Below are 17,590 nucleotides of genomic sequence, written 5' to 3' on the forward strand. Positions count from 1 at the left end.
ATTTTAGCCACTACATTTTATTCTAAATGGAGATATACTTTCATTATACCTTTGATGAAATTAATCTTGAAATTTTCTGTTTTTACAATTGGGGAAAAAATATAAACCTATTAACTTAATGCCTTCTAAACAATGCCTTGCATATACTGTTTACTTCATAAGCCTTAAACTTGCCTTTAGTCAAAGGTAATAATCTTCTTTCTGTAAGATTAAATTAAGTTAAAATTATTGGCATATATTAATATGTATAGCCATAGAGGGGCACAAAGCTGAATCTAGTGTTTGACTGACTTTGAACTCATGCATTCAAGAAAAGTGGTCATTTAAATGCTTCAGGACTTTTATATGAAATTAATATAATTCTATAATTTCAAAGGAGGCTTATAAAAATTATTAATGTATAGAGTTATATGTATGATTGTTTTACTCTTAGAGTAAATTGAGTTATAGAGCTTGAACCTGTTAAATATTAATATGCTATGGGAGAATTAAACAAAGTAATAGAATACAGACTTCTCGAAATAGTTACCTATAAAATAGAAAAGTTTTGCCTAATTTCATCAGATTCTTTGCCACTAACATTTGAGTAGAAGGGCTTCTTTCCATGGAAATATTTAATTGCTATAGACTATAAACCTCACCAGGACAGAGACTTGATTTAGTTCACTGCTGTATTCCCAGAGCCTACTATCTCAATGCCTGAGAGTAGCTGTCAATCAATACTCATTAAAGAAGCAAATGTGTAACAGTTTCTTTGAATTTATCTACTGAAGAATTTCTATAAAACTGAAGATTTTTGATTAAAAATGAAAAACTAAAGTTTTCAAGAAGAGAATAATGATAGTCTTCTAAACTATGACCATTTATATTACATTGATGGTAATAATAACAAAATAATAAAATAGTAAGTAAAAGTGATGGAATAAATTTTTATCGCAACAAGAATAAAGGACAGGTATGCAATATTACATGTGAAATGCCTATTATAGAGTTTGATACATAAGTATGAGCTCACTAAATTAGTCACTACAGAGAGAAAGGTAGCATAAGAAAACCAGAGATGCAGAGTCCAAAGAAACGCAGGATGAGGAAATTCTTCAATGGATAGCCTCCAGGAGACTATTTGGGCATTATTCACACCACCCTGAACCCTTCTTCTCTGCCCCATCTGCCAGTATTAGAGTTGGCACCTTAATTCAAGAAGTTCCCAACAACCTGCCACAAACAATACCTTGAAAGTATATTGGGGTAGCTGATCTGATGTGTCCAAGCCACATGTTCCAACATTTATGACCTAGCACATCCCATCCCATTGGTTTTCTTTCCTCATATGTGTGTACGTAAATATTTCTATATATTTATATGTATATATAAAATTTGAATATGTATTAGAACATATATGCATGTATATTATTCTGAATTATCAAAACTTAATAGAGTTTCCTTATGTATTTTAGCAAAGAAAGTGATTTTGTTCAAATATAAGATTGCATTTCAGCCTCAGAATATATAATCGGGCCATAGTATAGTATTGGATTTGTGACATTTAAAAGAATAACTTAAGAGGCGGAGGGGTTTTACCTAAAATAAGGTGCTTTAAGTATTGTGAAGTACCTTCTAGCTTGAGTTAATGAGATTGCTCCATCACTTCCTCAGAGAGCTGAAAACCAGGGAAGTGAGTAACTCATTGGAACTTGTTTGAATCATTTATCGCAACATTTTTAGGAAGTTCAAGATAGCTCATGGTTCTATGTTTGCACAATTGCAAATGATTTCTTTAGTGTATATAGAAAGTATATTTTCCTCTTGTAGATTTGCATACGATTTAAGAAGGATTGCTTTTCACGTGAGGCTTTTTCCCTCCATTTCAACACACTCTTTAAAAAGCTGCAGTGGGCACAGTTGTTACATGGGTGATGATTTCTGATGGAATGGCAAATGGTCCAAGTTCATTTAATGTGAGTAAAAGAAACTAACTCATTTTACTACACGAACACAGAATCCAGAGGACCTCGGAGCCTATTTCCAGTCAGAATGAAATATTTCCTTGGAGTCCTTGTGTATTTCCCCAAATGTGCTTATTAGGGTTAGTACCAGCTGAAGTGAGAAATCTCAGAAGATTTTCTATATAGACAGAGAATAACAGTTTAGATTAAGATTGAATAAACAACAGGGATATGCATATGTTATAGCTCCACTTTTGTACATTTCCATGAATTCTACTAGGCAATTTGCATTAGGGAGTCATAGATCTATTTTCCTGAACTTTGAGCACTATCTAAAGACACAGAATAAATCCTCTTAGTACAATGCAATATTTAGCATTTTACTTGATAATATATATTATGCGACATCGATTCAGCATTAAGCACTCAGACTGTAAATAGACATGGAGAATTCCTGGTAGATTTCCATGTGCAAACAGTTTCCACATCATCCACTAACCAAACTTGGGACTATATGCTCCTCTGCCATTTGAATCTACTAATTGTCTCCTCACTTCACTGGTAGCCCAGACAACGTGATGACTTTGGTCTTCTCCATGCAATTGGCCCTTCCGTTAGACAGAGATTCAGTTTCTATGCCTTTTAGTCCTTCAATATACTTTCTGTGAATTCATCTCTGCATTCAAGTTGTGTAACAAAGATTTTTTTGTCATCCTTAAAATCTAGAACTCTTGTCACTGCTATCCTCGAACTTCATAAGATCCCCCACTTCTCTCAAACTCCTCTTATTTATTTTCTTAGCAAATATTTGAGTGCCTACAACATACCAGGCATTGGCAATACAGCAAGGCTATACAAATTACATAGCCTTGTAATTTGGCAGGGAATTATTGAAATTATTATCTACTGGGATTGCTCAATTATCTGGGTGTCCTATCAAACTGTAAATTTTGAGAGAACCAAGATCCTGTATCACCACCTTCAGTCCCAATATTGTCACGGCTGTCTGAACTAGATCTAGATAATACCAACATGGTCTGGGCCTTCTCACATACGTGCCTTGGCATTAGAATTGTAAAGACTGTTTTCCCCTTTGGGGTGTCTGTACCTGTTTGTGGGTAAGGACCAGTTTTGTTTGCAGTTTTGTCAGTTTACAGATTTTACAAGTCTGTGCCTAATAAGATTATATTAAGGTGATGCTGATAAAGATTCAGTATCTGCCTGATGTGGGTTCTCAAATTTGATTAAGAAACTTTACTCATCACAATTTATTCATTCATTCATGCAAATATTACTCAGTGCCTATCATATGCCAAGTACTGTCAAGGAAGCTAATATAACTCAGAATTCAAGTTCACCATATCCCTTACTCTTAGACATGGAACAGTATATGGACATAAAGGAGACTGTAAACAATGCTGTAAATGAGACTCTCTCTTTCTTGGCAGCACAATACCATAAATTACCTCATGATATCCTACTTCCTTTTATTATTGGAAATGAAATAGAAATCATTTCATATTCAAAACTCAGCAGACCATGTGCTGCAAAACCCAGATGTTTATGGCTTTATTATCTGAAATTCTTTTCTGCTATAATGCATTGACACAAATAAACACATAGCCAGCATCAGTGTATATATGCAGAAAAAAATGTACTAACAATGTCACTGGAGGGATTAGTCTGTAAATATTATCATTTAAATTTAGGTTATTTTTATATGCAATTGTTCTCGTTTGGTTATATATTTTATGCAGATATGTAGTAGCCACATAAATTATCTCTAGATATCTGGTTTATAGCATATAGCACATGGCAAACTTTATTTTCTCTCTAGTTTCTTAAAAGAGATTGTAAATCTTTGGGGAGGGGCGGGTAATGCCATAGGAACAATGCTGTTGAGATGGATTAGCTCAAAGCTTTATATAAAGCCTTAATTGTCCTCCCCAGTTTCCTCAAACTTTGACACCTTTCAGGAGAAAGGAGAGTATTAGAAAAATTGATGAAAAAGTAACTCAGTGCCTTTATAGTGCACTGCACTGAAGGACTCTCACAAAATATTTGTTGATTTGATGAAATGAGAGGCAACTCAACCTAACCAATGGTATAGCTCAGGTGTCTGTTATGTCATATGTATGTAAGCCAGTGAGAGAGGCCACAAGAATGTTAATAATAGTTGACTTTCCCACTATAATTGAACGGACAAATTTAGGAAGTCAGGGATTTTGTTTTTTGACAGAAAGTTTAAACGTACTAATACATTTATATAAAATTTAACAAAGGGTTTCAGATCAAATCTCAGCACATTAGAATAGACTGAGAATAAGTCTCTATTTGGAAATAGGGAATGTTCATCTCATTCCTCAGAATTATTCAGAAAATTATAATGTGTTACTTCTAATTAATGAGAAATTCTTAACCCTATGAATATGCAGTTTCTATGTTCAGATATTTCTGACTGGATGTGTATTTGATGTTCTTTTTTAATTTAGATTTTATCCTTTGATTAGTAGGCTGCAAGAAGAAATAATGTTCTTATGATGATAAAAATCTTTGTTTTGAATATTTTAGTAACTTGTAATGGGGTACTCCATTGACTTGATTCTCAAATACTTTTACTGATAAACACCATTTCTGCTTCTTGCCTGAAATCCAGACTTCTATAATTTCAGTCATTTGTTTATTCATTGATTCATTTTCATCTATTTCTGAATCAAGTATGTGCTGAGAACCTACTGTAAGCTAAACCCTGCCCTAGACATTTATACATGTAATCTTCCCTGTACCATCCCCCACCCAGCAGATGCTTTGAGTTTGATTTTGCAATGGCATATAAAGGGGTTATGTTAATGTGACATTTCTAGGCATTTTCTTACTGTTTATCACTATTTTCTTTTTCTGCCCCACTGTCTCATTCATAGACCCAATTGTGTATACCAGATGAAACCCTCTTGATTTCCTTCCTGACTGTAATAGACAGAATCAAAGATGACTCCCAGTTGCCTTTGGTAGTCATGTCTTTTTGCGAGCTCCTCTTTCTGAGTATAGATGAGACCTATGGCTTGATTCTGACTAAAGGAATACAGCAAAAGTGATGGGTGATGATAGTCCACTTCCAGGAGTACACTATATATAAATGAGGCATCTGCGTACCTAGGAGATTCTCTTACTTGCTGGCTTTCATGGAGCAAGCGGCTATGTTGGGGAGTCCCATATGTCAAGGAATTGAGGCTGACTTCCAGCTAACAGCCATCAAGAAAATGAGGCCCTCAGTCCAACACTGTCTATAAGAAACAATTCGACCAACAAACACATGAGCTCGGAGGTAGATTTTTTCCTAAATGAGCCTCAGCTAAGGCCACAGACCCAGGTGGCACATTGATTTCAGCCTTTTGAAACCCTGAGGCAGAGGACCCAGACAAGCTGTGCCTGGATTCCTGACCCACGGATACAGTAAGACAATAAATGTGTGCTATTTAAACACTAAGTTTGTGGTAATACTGTTACGCAACAATAGGTCATTAACACGAGTACTTCTATTTTAGTGTTCTTCATTGGTTCTACCTTTCTCCATCCTCTCCTTAAATATGCATGTTCCAAAATTATACACCTCAGATATCCCCTAGTTTTTCTTCCTAATTTCTATAAGCACTATTTATGTAAAGCCATCATCTCTTGTTATTACCTGATAGAGTCTAACTGGATTCTATAACGCATCTCCCCATTTTTGCACAAAATCTTCCCTGTTTTCAGAAGTGTTACTTCAAAGATCAGATTATGCCATTTCCCATCTTTGAAAAAGCACTTTCCTTTCCAACTCATTTGAGACTGCTATTACCCTGATCTCAAAAACAGACAAAGACATTACAAAAAAAGTAAAGGCTGATATTCCTCATAAACACTGATGCAAAAATCCTCAACAAAATTTTAATAAACTGAAATCAGCAATACATTAAAAATATCATTCACCATGATCAAGTTGGATTATTCCTGGGATGCAAGTTAGGTACACTATCTATGAATCAATTAATGGCATACGTGACATTAACAAATTGAAAGATAAAAATCACATGATCATATCAATAGATGCAGAAAAAACATTAGACAAAATCCAGCATCCATTTATGATAAAAACTCTCAGCAAAGTAAGAATAGAGGGAACATACTTCAACATGTTAAAGGTTATATATGACAAAGCCACAGCTACCATCAAACTCAATGAGAAAAACTCAAAGTGTTTTTCTTAAGATCAGGAATAAGACAAAGATGTCCAGTTTCACCATTTTTATTCAACATAGAGTTGGAAGTCCTAGCCACTGCAACCACATGAGGAAAAGAAAGAGATATCTAAATTGGAAAGGAAGGAGTAAAACTGTCATTATTTGTAGATGACAGGATACTACAGAGCAGTAGTCCCAAACTCCTGGGCTGTGGACCAGTACCGGTCTGTGATCTGTTAAAAACCAGGCCACACAGTAGAAGGTGAGCAGTGGGCAAGGGAGCAAAACTTCATCTATATTTGCAGCTACACCCCAGCGCTAGCATTACCACCCCAGTTCCACCTCAGATCATCAGGCATTAAATTCTCATAGGAGTACCAATCCCTGGTGCCAAAAGGGTTGGGGATCCCTGCTACAGAACACGCTAAATATTTCACCAAAAAAACTATTAGAACTGATACATGTACTCAGTAAAGTGACAAAATACAAAATTAATATTAAGGAATTGGTTGCATTTTCATATAGCAGTAACAAACTATCAGAAAGAGAAATAAAACACTCCCGTTTAAAGATGCATCAAAAAAAATACCTAGGAATAAATTTAACCGAGGTGAAAGACCTATACTAGAAAAATCATGACACTGAAGAAAGAAATTGATAAAGATGCAAATAAATGGAAGCATATAGCATGATCATGGATAGGAGGAATTAATATCATTAAAATGTCTCTACTACCCAAAGCAATCTACAGGTTCAATGCAATCCCTATTAAAATACCAATGGCCTGTTTAGAGAACTAGAATAAATAATCCTAAAATTTATATAGAATCACAAAAGACCCCAAATAGCCACAGCAATCTTGATAAAGGAAAACAGAGTTGGAGGTATCATACTACCTGATATTAAACTATACTACAAAGTTATAGTAAGGAAAACAGGATGGTACTGGCATAAAAACAGACATATAGATCAATGGCACAGAATAGAGAGCCCAGAAATAAACCCAGACCTATATGGTCAATTAATTTATGATAAAGTTGGCATAAAGACGGTCTCTTCTATAAATGGTGCTGGGAAAACTGAACGGACACATGCAAAAAATGAAACGAGACCACTTTCGTATACCATATACAAAAATAAAGTTGAAATGGATTAAATATTTAAATATAAGACCTCAAAGTACAAAACTCCTAGAAGAAAACATAGGCAGCAAACTATTTGATATGGCTCAGTAATATATTTTTGGATATATGTCCTCAGGCAGGGGTAACAAACAAACAATAAAAAAAATGATACTACTTCAAACTAGAAAGCTTTTGTACAGCAAAGGAAACCACTGACAAAATGAAAAGACAACCTACTGAATGGGAGAACATATTCATCAATGATACATCCAATAGCAGCTAATATCAAAAATTTATAAAGAACTCATATAACTCAACACCAAAAAACAAAACAAAACAAAACAAAACAAAGCTAACAGTCCAATTAAAAGTGGGCAGAGGACCTGAACAGATATTTTTCCAAAGAGGACATAATGATGGCAAATAGACACATGAAAAAATGCTCAACTTCACCAATCATCAGAGAAATCTGAATTAAACCACAATGAGGTATCACCTCATACCTGTCAGGATGGCTATCATCAATAAATCAAAAAACAAGTGTTTTGAAGGATATGGAAAAAGGGAACCCTCATGTACTGTTGGTGGGATTATAAATTAGTGCAGCCACTAGGGAAGAGAGTTTTGAGGTTCCCGAAAAACTTTAAAATAGAACTACTTTATGACCCAGAAATCACAGTTCTGAAATCTAAAATACTGGGTTCAAGAAAGATATATGCATCCCTTTATTCACTGCAGCATTATTTACCGTAGCCAAGATATGGAAGCAACCTAAGTGTCCATCAAAATATGATTGGATAAAAAAGATATACATAATGGAATATTACTCAGCCATAAAAAAAGAATGAAGTCTTATCATTTGCAACAACACAGATGGACTGACAGGATTTTACGCTAAGTGAAATAAGTCAGGCAGAGAAGGACAAATGCCATATTATTTCACTTATTTGTAAAATCTAAAAATCAAAATAATCTAACAAATAAAACAGAAACAGATTTGTAGATACAGAAACAAACTGATTGTTGCCAGATGAGAGGGCAGTTGAAGGGCTGGTTGAAAAAAGTGAAGGGATTAGGAAGTACAAATTCATCGTGACAGAATAGTCATAGAATGTAAAGTACATCATAGGGAAGAGTCAGTAATATAATAACTATGCATGGTGTCAGGTAGGTATTAGACTTATTGGAGGAATCACTTTGTATATTGTATAAATGTCTATCCTTTATTCTATATACCTGAAACTAATATAATATTGAATGTCAACTGTGAGTGAATAAAAATTTAAAATATGTAAAATGTAGAACTATGAAAAAAATAACACAGGAGAAAAATCTTTGGGATTTAGGGTATAGGAAAAATTTCTTAGGCTTGACATCCAAAGCACAATCTATAAAAAGAAAATCAACAAAATTTACCTGATCAAAATTGTTTCTATCAAAAGAATTGTAAATCAAATTTTGCTCTAAAAGTGCATTTGAAGAGGATTAAAATACAAGCTATAACTGGGAGAAAATATTTATTTGCAAACTACATATTCAACGACGTACTCATATATAGAATATATTTTAAAGACTTTCAAAATTCAACAGAAAAAAATATTAGAAAATGTGACAAATATATAAAGACATTTCACCAAAGAGTATATAAATATGGCAAGCACATGAAAAGATATTCAACACCATTAGCTGTCAGAATTGAAAATTAAAACAACAATGAGATATTGCAACACACTAATTGGAATGACTTAAAAAAATAGTGCCAATGCCAAATGCGAGTAAAGATAGGGGGAAACCTGGCTCATTCATACATTGCTCATGGGAATATAAAATGGTGCACTCACTCTAGGAAGCAGTTTGGCAGTTTCTTTTAAAACTAACTTGTAGTCCAATGTAACTCAGTAATTGCACTCTTGGTCATTTATACCAGAAAAATAAAACCATGTTCACACACAAAAAAGTAGCAACTTGACTTGTAATAGTCAAACCTGCAAACATTATTGATGTCCTTCAACAGATGAGTAGTTAAACTGTGATACATCCAAGCCATGGAATATTACTCAGCGATGGGAAGAACTAAACTATCGACAGACATAAAGGAGTTACAATCCCAAAAGTATACATGCTAAATGACAGAAGACAGATTAGTAGATGGAAGTGTGAACTAGAAATCAGGGATTAGGTTTGGGGATGGGACTGGAGACGGTGGTGGGTGTGATTATAAAGGGCAACAAGAAGGATGCTTATGTGGTTGGAACTATTCAGTGTTTTGACTGTGGTGGTGGATATACGAACCTACACAGCTAATGATGAAATTGTAGAGAACTTCACATACATGCACACACACACCCACAGAGGAGTATAGGTGAAACAGAAAATCTGAGTAAGATCTATAGATTGTACCAATATCAGTTTTTTTCATTGTTTTATGGTCCTACAATTTTGCAAAATGTTACTAGGGAAAACTGAGCAAAGAGTACATGGATCCCCGTGTCTTTTCTTCTCACAATTGTATGTGAATCTACGATTATCTCAATAAAAATGTCATTAAAAAACACTTCAGGGGTTCTTCAGGCTTATAGAGCCTGGGAATGGCAGAAGTGGTGTTCTCGCTTGAGACATGTGCACGTAAGTGATATAAAATTTGACAAAATTCATTCCATCAGACACAGTAAGTGCAAGAGCATGGCAGAGGCAGATCATACAGAAGAAGGAAGGGTACAGCAGCTTACCCACAAAGATGGCTGATCTCTGTAATCAACAATAGGCACTGTTGTTCATGTTTTTAATTTGATTTGTAGAAAAAAATTTTGGTTTACATTACATTTACTGAGAATTAAATTCACTTGTAAGGCATGAATGTTTTCAATAACGGAAGTGAAATTTTTCATGGATGAGAAAGTACTTGTTAATGAACAAGCAGCAAAAGGCAACAAAAGACAAGGACATCAGAGATCCCGCAAGTCCCTTATTGTCACAGTGCACATGGATTGTTGGGCTTTGCTCTCACTAAATTCATCTGATCCATTTTATAGGACTGGACTTTAAGGCTGTTTAATCAAAGATGAAGCCAAGTTGGAAGGTAATCATTCCTGGAGTGCACAGAGCTCTACATTAGCATACAGGCCCTCTCAAAAGGCTGATGTAATGATTTTCATCACTGCTGTTTTTAAGAATCACACTGCAGGGTCTGCAGAGCAGAAAACTGATATTTTCCTTTTGATGACAATGAGCTTGAGCTGAACTGATTCTAGTTTACCTATCAAATACTTTTAACATATACCCATAGACAAAAGAGGTAATGACAAACAGCATGCCTTGAACAAGGCTATGCTTAGAAAAAAAATTTGTTTCAATATGCCTAGAGGCCCCTTATCCATATTTTCCTCTCTCCCCCCAGATCAAGAACTATGATTAGCTAACAAGTCTTCACCTCCTCTGACCCTCAACCACGACGACTCACAATGGAGTATAATGATGATGATAACTATAATTTCTTAATAAACACTTAACAAGCTCTACACCCAAACAAATAATTATATAAAGAATTTATTTCGATTGTGAAGATGATATTGAAAGTTAAATTGAAGGTTTTATGGGAGTGCGAAATAGAGGTAGCTCATCTAGTCTGAGATGTCAAACAAGGCTTCCCTTTAAAAGTGGCACTTAACTGAGAACTAAAGAACAAGTAGCTAAGGAAACATGGGTGGAATAAGTGAATCTACGATTCCAGGCAGAGTAAAGATCATCTGTAAAGGCGTGGGAGTCGGAAGAAACAATTAATGAATCTAAGGCTAGACACGAAGAGGAAGAGAAGCCAGAGAAGAATCTGAACACGCAACAAAGTTCCAAGGGATGCAAGGAATTGTAGGGCAATGGATGCGCATTATGGATTTTCTTTACAAAACATAATAAAAGACGTTGTGTATATCCTGTGAGACTACCTTGTAAAGAGGGGTTAAGCATGGATAAACAAAGGACAGGTGGGAGGCTACTAAAAATGTGCTAGTCGGAAATGACGGTGGCTTAAAACAGGGAGGCAGCAGTTCTACCGGGTGGTTAGATTCTAGCTTTTTTTTTGGAGGTAAAGTAGGCCATTGTGAAGCTTAAGACCTGGGGATGGGGGAAAAGCATGGCTCAAGGACTCCGTTTGGGTTTCAGACTTATGTACCTAGAGTGGAGAGTGATCACATTTTCAGAAATTGATGTTTGGTAGAGAGATTAATTCGATTCAATTTTAGACACGTTTAGGTTGAGGTATCTGTGAGCTTATCTAAATTAAAATGTGTAATAAACATCTAAATATGGATCTCGAATTCAGAGAAGAGGTCTGGGATGGTTAATTCCTAGAACTTGCCTCTGAGAATTCATCTAGACTCCCCTGAATTGGTCCCACACAGAGGACTGCGTCAGGGGAACCGCGTGTCCTCAGAGCAAGCACCCCTCTGGAGGGCTGAATGCTCCCTACGCACCCACCCACAGGGGCGCCGCGCACGTTGTGTGTATCATGTGTTACTCCACTCACAAAGCTGTCAATCACACTTTATGACACATGATTGCCAGCTCTGGAGCAGGGTAACGCACAAAGAATGTCTGAGGACGGCGGCCCCGCCAAGTCACCTGTCCACACTCCTGAAAAGCCCGCCATGCCCCGGGCTGGAGAGGTACCCGCCTTCGCCCAAAACCGTTTGCCAGCGCCACGCCGCTGTCCTCCCGCACCTGGCCTGCCCCGACTGGGGTCCCCTCAGAGTCTGGGCTTTTCTCAAGGCAGATGAAAAACTAAGAACCATTAAGCCCCCTTGTTAGGGTCTCCTGCTCAGGGAAGAAATATCTTTGTCTTATCCTGTTTCTTTTCTCACTGTGTGTGTGTGTGGGGGGGGCGGTTATATTCCTCAGAACTAACAATTCATATGATATACTCCATATTGCCAACCCCTGCTTGTCATCCAAACATTTGAATATTTCTACCGAAGTATATAATTCTTGAACCACAGAATAAACAGGGAAAATACAAAAGATTCTAGAAGCAAACCACTGGAGACTAATCAGTGTTGCTGTGATGAAAGGAATAGAAATCCCTCTTTCTTCTGAGATCAAGGAGTAAATAAAAAAAGCCCTTTTGACTTACCAGGAATAATCTGAAAGACAGAAAACGTTACATGCACCTATAGATGTCCTTATATTGCTTTAGTTTGCAAGATTTCTGAGCCTTTTTCTCGAGCAAGATGTTTTTGTACTTTCCTTGGGAGACATGTAACTAACTAGGTGCCCTCGTTTACCTGGACAGATTAGTATGGGACACCGAAACATATGGACAAAAATGTGGTAAGTAGATGCCAGAGGCTGGGGATCGAAGGGCTAAGGTGAATGTGGCCTATTATATGGGGTCAGGTTCCTGGAGCTCCTGGTCGAAGATTATGGAATCTTCATGAAAAGAGCCAGTCACCAGCATTGCTCATCTGCCCCACCCCTAGCTTTGTGCTGCAGAGGCCTAGGACCCGTGCGTGTGCTGACTGGCCACAATGTCAGCAGGCAGACGCTCCGCGTTAGTGACTGGCAAAGGGTCTCGCGCATCTGCTCACCTCTGTCTGAGAAAGACTGTCGGGCAGAGCTTCAACATCAGGACAGGCAGGCTGACAAGACCAGAGTCTACTACTGCCAATGAGCACCCTGGACAGATGGCAGGAGTGCCGCTGTGAGAGAAGCAGGCCAATGTCCCTACCCTGAACTCCAGAACAACAAATCGGAGGTTTCTGCCCAGTGAGCGAGGCTGGTCTGAATACCAGAGGGCTTTAAAGCTCTTTAAAAATTCTTTATTTGTAGCAGAGTGTGGGGAAAGTCAGGCCAATAGCACTCCAGAAAGCAATGCAGATTTTGGGGATAAGGAAAACAGATGAGACTGGTAGCTGTCTGACAGAACTGAGCTAGGCACAGGCCCCTTCGTCTACGAGACGGTACCAGGCAGACAGACACCTAATAAGAGCTCACCTGATATTAACATAGCTGACTTGATTTTTTTTAAATGACTTACTGAAAGCAGTTCAAATTATTTTGATTTAACCCTGAGGCCCCTTGTTTTTTGTAAGCCTATGTCCCTGGACTGGGAACTTCCCAAGTTTTCCTAAATATTTTCCTCCCTTCTTGGAAGGACAGCATGGCTAGAGTAGGCTGCAGTTAGGTATTTCTGTTCTCTGCATGGCAGGTTGGAGCCAAGTGGAGCTGGGCGTTTCCCTTCCCCAGATCAGGTAGGCTCTGATGACCCCTCAGCAGGTTAGGCTCTGCTTGTCTCCTGAGGGCAGGCCTCGTCAAGAAGGGCAGAATGTTATGGCTTACTTTAGGGCTGGTGTTTCCTTTTCTCCTGCCAGAATGCCAAAAAGATACTAGTCTGCTATTTACCATAGGAATCTTGCCAGTCTCCTGGATGTAAATCTTACAGAACTGTGGGCCCCCCTATGACTAGGTCACCCTGGAGTTTTTCACTCTTAGAGTTGCCCGACTCATTAAATACAATTCAAGTTTTCCTACCTTGGTTCTGGTTCCCACGTGCTTTCTCCTCCCAGTTCTTGATTTCAGAAGCTGAGACTCTCTCGGTTTGCTTGTTTGTCTCTCCAATCTTCGGTGAAATCATTCGCTGTCCTCTCCTGCTTTTACGAATCCAAGAAGAGTTCTTGATTTTTCAGTCTGTTCAGTTTTTTACTTGTAAGGATGATGTGGCGACTTCTAAGCTCGTCACTTGCAGAATTGGAAACTGCTGTTGACACTCCTAGATATATAAACAAGTTAAATGAATCCTGTGTGCACATGCACATCTTATGCAAATACAGAGTAGCACTATTCATAATTGCTTGAAACAACTTGAAAAAAAATCCGATATCTTTTACCTGTGACTGGTACCCTGCTCAGTATTAAAAGGAAGTAGACTTTTGATCTATTGATTCTCCATGTCCTTCTCTTTCCCTTTACACCCTTTTCTCTTTTTCTCTGTCTTCACTGCATTAGGTAGGGACACCAAAAGGAAAGAGCAAAACTAGACAAATATTTTTTTTAGTGACAACAAAAAAATATCAGAGTACCAATTTCTCAGTATGATGCATATACCCAAATACACTGATAACTTAAATGGGATTCCAACATTCTTTCAAAAGAATGAGCAGGTTGTAGGCACATGTAGAAAGAAAGACCTCCATGCATGAGACACAAAGTATTCTGTGCTTCAGAAGGTTAAGGAGAAGCCTTAAAAAGAGGGAGGGGATCTAACAGAAGACAACAGTTTAATTGGTTTGTTTGTTTGGATAGAGAATAAGTTCTACAAAAGGAATTATATTATCCACATAGAATGGGACAATATAACAGGATGGAAATCAGACTGGAAGGTATTACATTCAATTTCTTGGTGTTGGGTGATAGGGGTTTGGTGTGGGGGAGGGGAGAGAGGAAGAGTGGAAGAAATAGATATATACATATTGAGAAAAAGGGATTTTATTTTCTGAGTTTTCATCAGAAACAGTGGTGGTCAGAAGACACTAGGATAAGATATTCAAACGCTGAACAAAAATCTACTGACATTCATATATCTAAGATGAAAAGCTCTGAGGTATCACACTGAAAGCACAATCTAAAAATGTATGTTTAAGAAAATTAGATCAATAAACCGGAGTGAGAGAAATTTATGCAAATCACATTTCTGTCAAGAGAATTATAATCAGAGTATATAATAAACTCTGAAAATCCCACAATAAGAAATAAAGAATCCAATACAACAGGGAAAAGTTTCAACTGACATGTCACCATAGAAGGCTGTGGATAGCAAATAAAAACATAGAAAGATTCTCAATCCAGTTAGTTAATAAATAAATACAAGTGAGGGGGAGAATATATTTGCAAAGAATGCCTCCGATAAGGGGCTAATATCCTAAATACACAAAGAACTCATACGACTCAACAACTCATACAACTCAACAATAAAAAACAAACAATCCAATTAAATGGGCAAAGGACCTGAACAGATACTTCTCCCAAGAAGACATACAGATGGCCAACAGACATATGAAAAGATGCTAAACTTCACTAGCTACTAGGGAAATGCAAATCAAAGCCACAGTGAGATACCATGTCACACCTGTTACAATAGCTCTCATCAATAGAACAAGTAATAACAAATGTTGGAGAGGATACAGAGAAAAAGGAACCCTCATACATTGCTGGTGGGACTGCAAATTGGTACAGCCACTATGGAAAACAGTACGGAAGATCCTCAAAAAACTCAGACTGGAATTACCATATGATCCAGCAATCCCTTTTCTTAGTATCTACCCCCTAAATTTGAAAACATTTATCTGTAAAGATATACACACCCTGATGTTCATAGCAGCATTATTCACGGTGGCCAAGACATGGAAATAACCAAAGCGTCTTTTGAAAGATGATGGGATAGAGAAGCTGTGGCACATATATACAATGGAATATTACTCAGCCATAAGAGATGAAATGCTGCCATTTGCGACAATATGGATGGATCTTGACAATATGGATGGATCTTGATATTATCATGCTGAGCGAGATAAGTCACTTGAAACCCAAGTATGTCTCAATTCAACATCAGCATCTATAAGCTTAAGTTATTCTTTGCAATGGTTTTAATACTTCCATTGGCGATCCTATTACATGAATATTGTCAATAGCAGTGTTTTATGCCACAAGACAATGATAAAGCTAATTAAAAAAAAACCTAAAGAAATAGGAGGCAAGAGTTTTATATCAAGCCCAGAAGAAATAAGAAATTGAGGGGCTCCCTTGCTAAGAGATAAGCTAAGGATATGTAAAGAATAGGCAAATCCTAAAATTTCTTGGAAAATATTCAGGGCCTATTTGAGAACAGTAGCTAACACTGGAATGGATTTTGGCACAATCTATTCTGTGGCTGGATACAAGGGGCACTTCAAGGAATGAAAAGAGCAGGCTGGGTCCTAGGAACTCTCAAAACAAACCAGCTGAACTTTCTCTTTAAATGCTTTTCATCTTTTTTCATTAACTTATTTTTTAAGTTCATCCCTTACCCATTTTATTTCCCTTAATTAAGAATCATCATCTGTTCTGATTATTTGGTCTTGTAATCCTTCTAATTTAATCTTTATTTCTGAAATGACTTTTATTTATAATTCTTTTCTGGGCATAATCACATCATCCCAAGTTTATCTAATTCGAATTTACATTTGTCGTTTATATCTTCTATTTGTCTTTCTACTTGTCAATTCATTTTAACTTGTTTTGAAATATTAGATAACATATTTTATTTGGTTTGTGAATGTCTTTCTAGAAATGCTTTCATTGCCCACAGTGATATTATTCTGCTTCTATTTTATTTTTAAATTTATACATCGCTATAGTATCCTCTCATGATAATGTCCTGGTCATTTTTGTGAAATTCATTTTCCTAAACTCACGGCTATGACGTTCCCTTTCTGTGAATTTTGCAGTGTTCATACTAAATGACCATATATTTTACATAAACTCCTGGCTCTCTTTCCCTACTGCTATATCAACTATCAACTATCTCTTCCTTTCGCTCCTAATGTCCCTGTTTTACTGAATTGGAATTCTACTCCCAGGGACTACTCTTCAGCAGAGGGCTTTGTACTCATTGGTACACATTGTTAGAGCCAACAAGATCTGCTCATCGTTAGGTGTGGGATATAAGAGGAAGAGAATATGGGTGATGCCTCCAAGGTTTTTATTTGGCCTAAGCATTAGAAGGATGGAGTGGCCTTTAATGAGCACAGAGGAGATGGAATGAAGAGCAGAATAAAGTGCAGGAGAGACAGGGCTTCAGAGCTCAGATTTAAGAATGTTAGTTTCAAGCAACACGTTACACATAAAAGTGGCAATATCAAGTAGGAACTGGGTCTGGGATTCAGGAAAACTGTCAATGCTGAAGACACATATATGTGGCACTGTCAATAAATATACAGTTTTAAAACTGTGACACCAGATGACATAAGGGGGTGAGTAGAATTTATAGCACATAAATAGATAAGAGATCCAAGGACTGGTCTTGGGTCACTCCAAGCAAAGGAGACTAAGAAGGAGAGGCCAGTGAAACGAGGGAAAACTAATAAGCATGTGGTACTTTAGAAGTTAAAGGAAAGAAATTATTTCCAGACGGAGGAAGTGATCACATATGACAAATGTTGCTGATATCTACAGCAAATAAAAGGTACCTGCAGGCTAAAATACTCTTACTTTATGTCTTCTCTTGGTCTCTCATTAGTTCATCCCTGTCAATATACAGACAGAGACTCTGACG

The 17,590-nt window shown here is 37.1% G+C and overlaps 1 long non-coding RNA gene across 10 annotated transcripts in view; it reads right to left on the reverse strand.

Moving 5' to 3' along the window:
* The window catches only part of LOC107520735, a 369,941-nt gene that overhangs the window by 33,537 nt on the left and 318,814 nt on the right, over positions 1–17,590 (reverse strand). For all 10 annotated transcript variants that reach the window (XR_004952773.1, XR_004952772.1, XR_004952774.1 and 7 more), the window contains one exon: positions 13,813–14,050. This is a non-coding gene — a long non-coding RNA (uncharacterized LOC107520735). The remainder of the gene's footprint in view (positions 1–13,812; positions 14,051–17,590) is intronic.

The sequence above is a fragment of the Rousettus aegyptiacus genome, unplaced genomic scaffold (genome assembly GCF_014176215.1).
Source record: "Rousettus aegyptiacus isolate mRouAeg1 unplaced genomic scaffold, mRouAeg1.p scaffold_m13_p_9, whole genome shotgun sequence".
Classification (NCBI taxonomy): domain Eukaryota; kingdom Metazoa; phylum Chordata; class Mammalia; order Chiroptera; family Pteropodidae; genus Rousettus; species Rousettus aegyptiacus.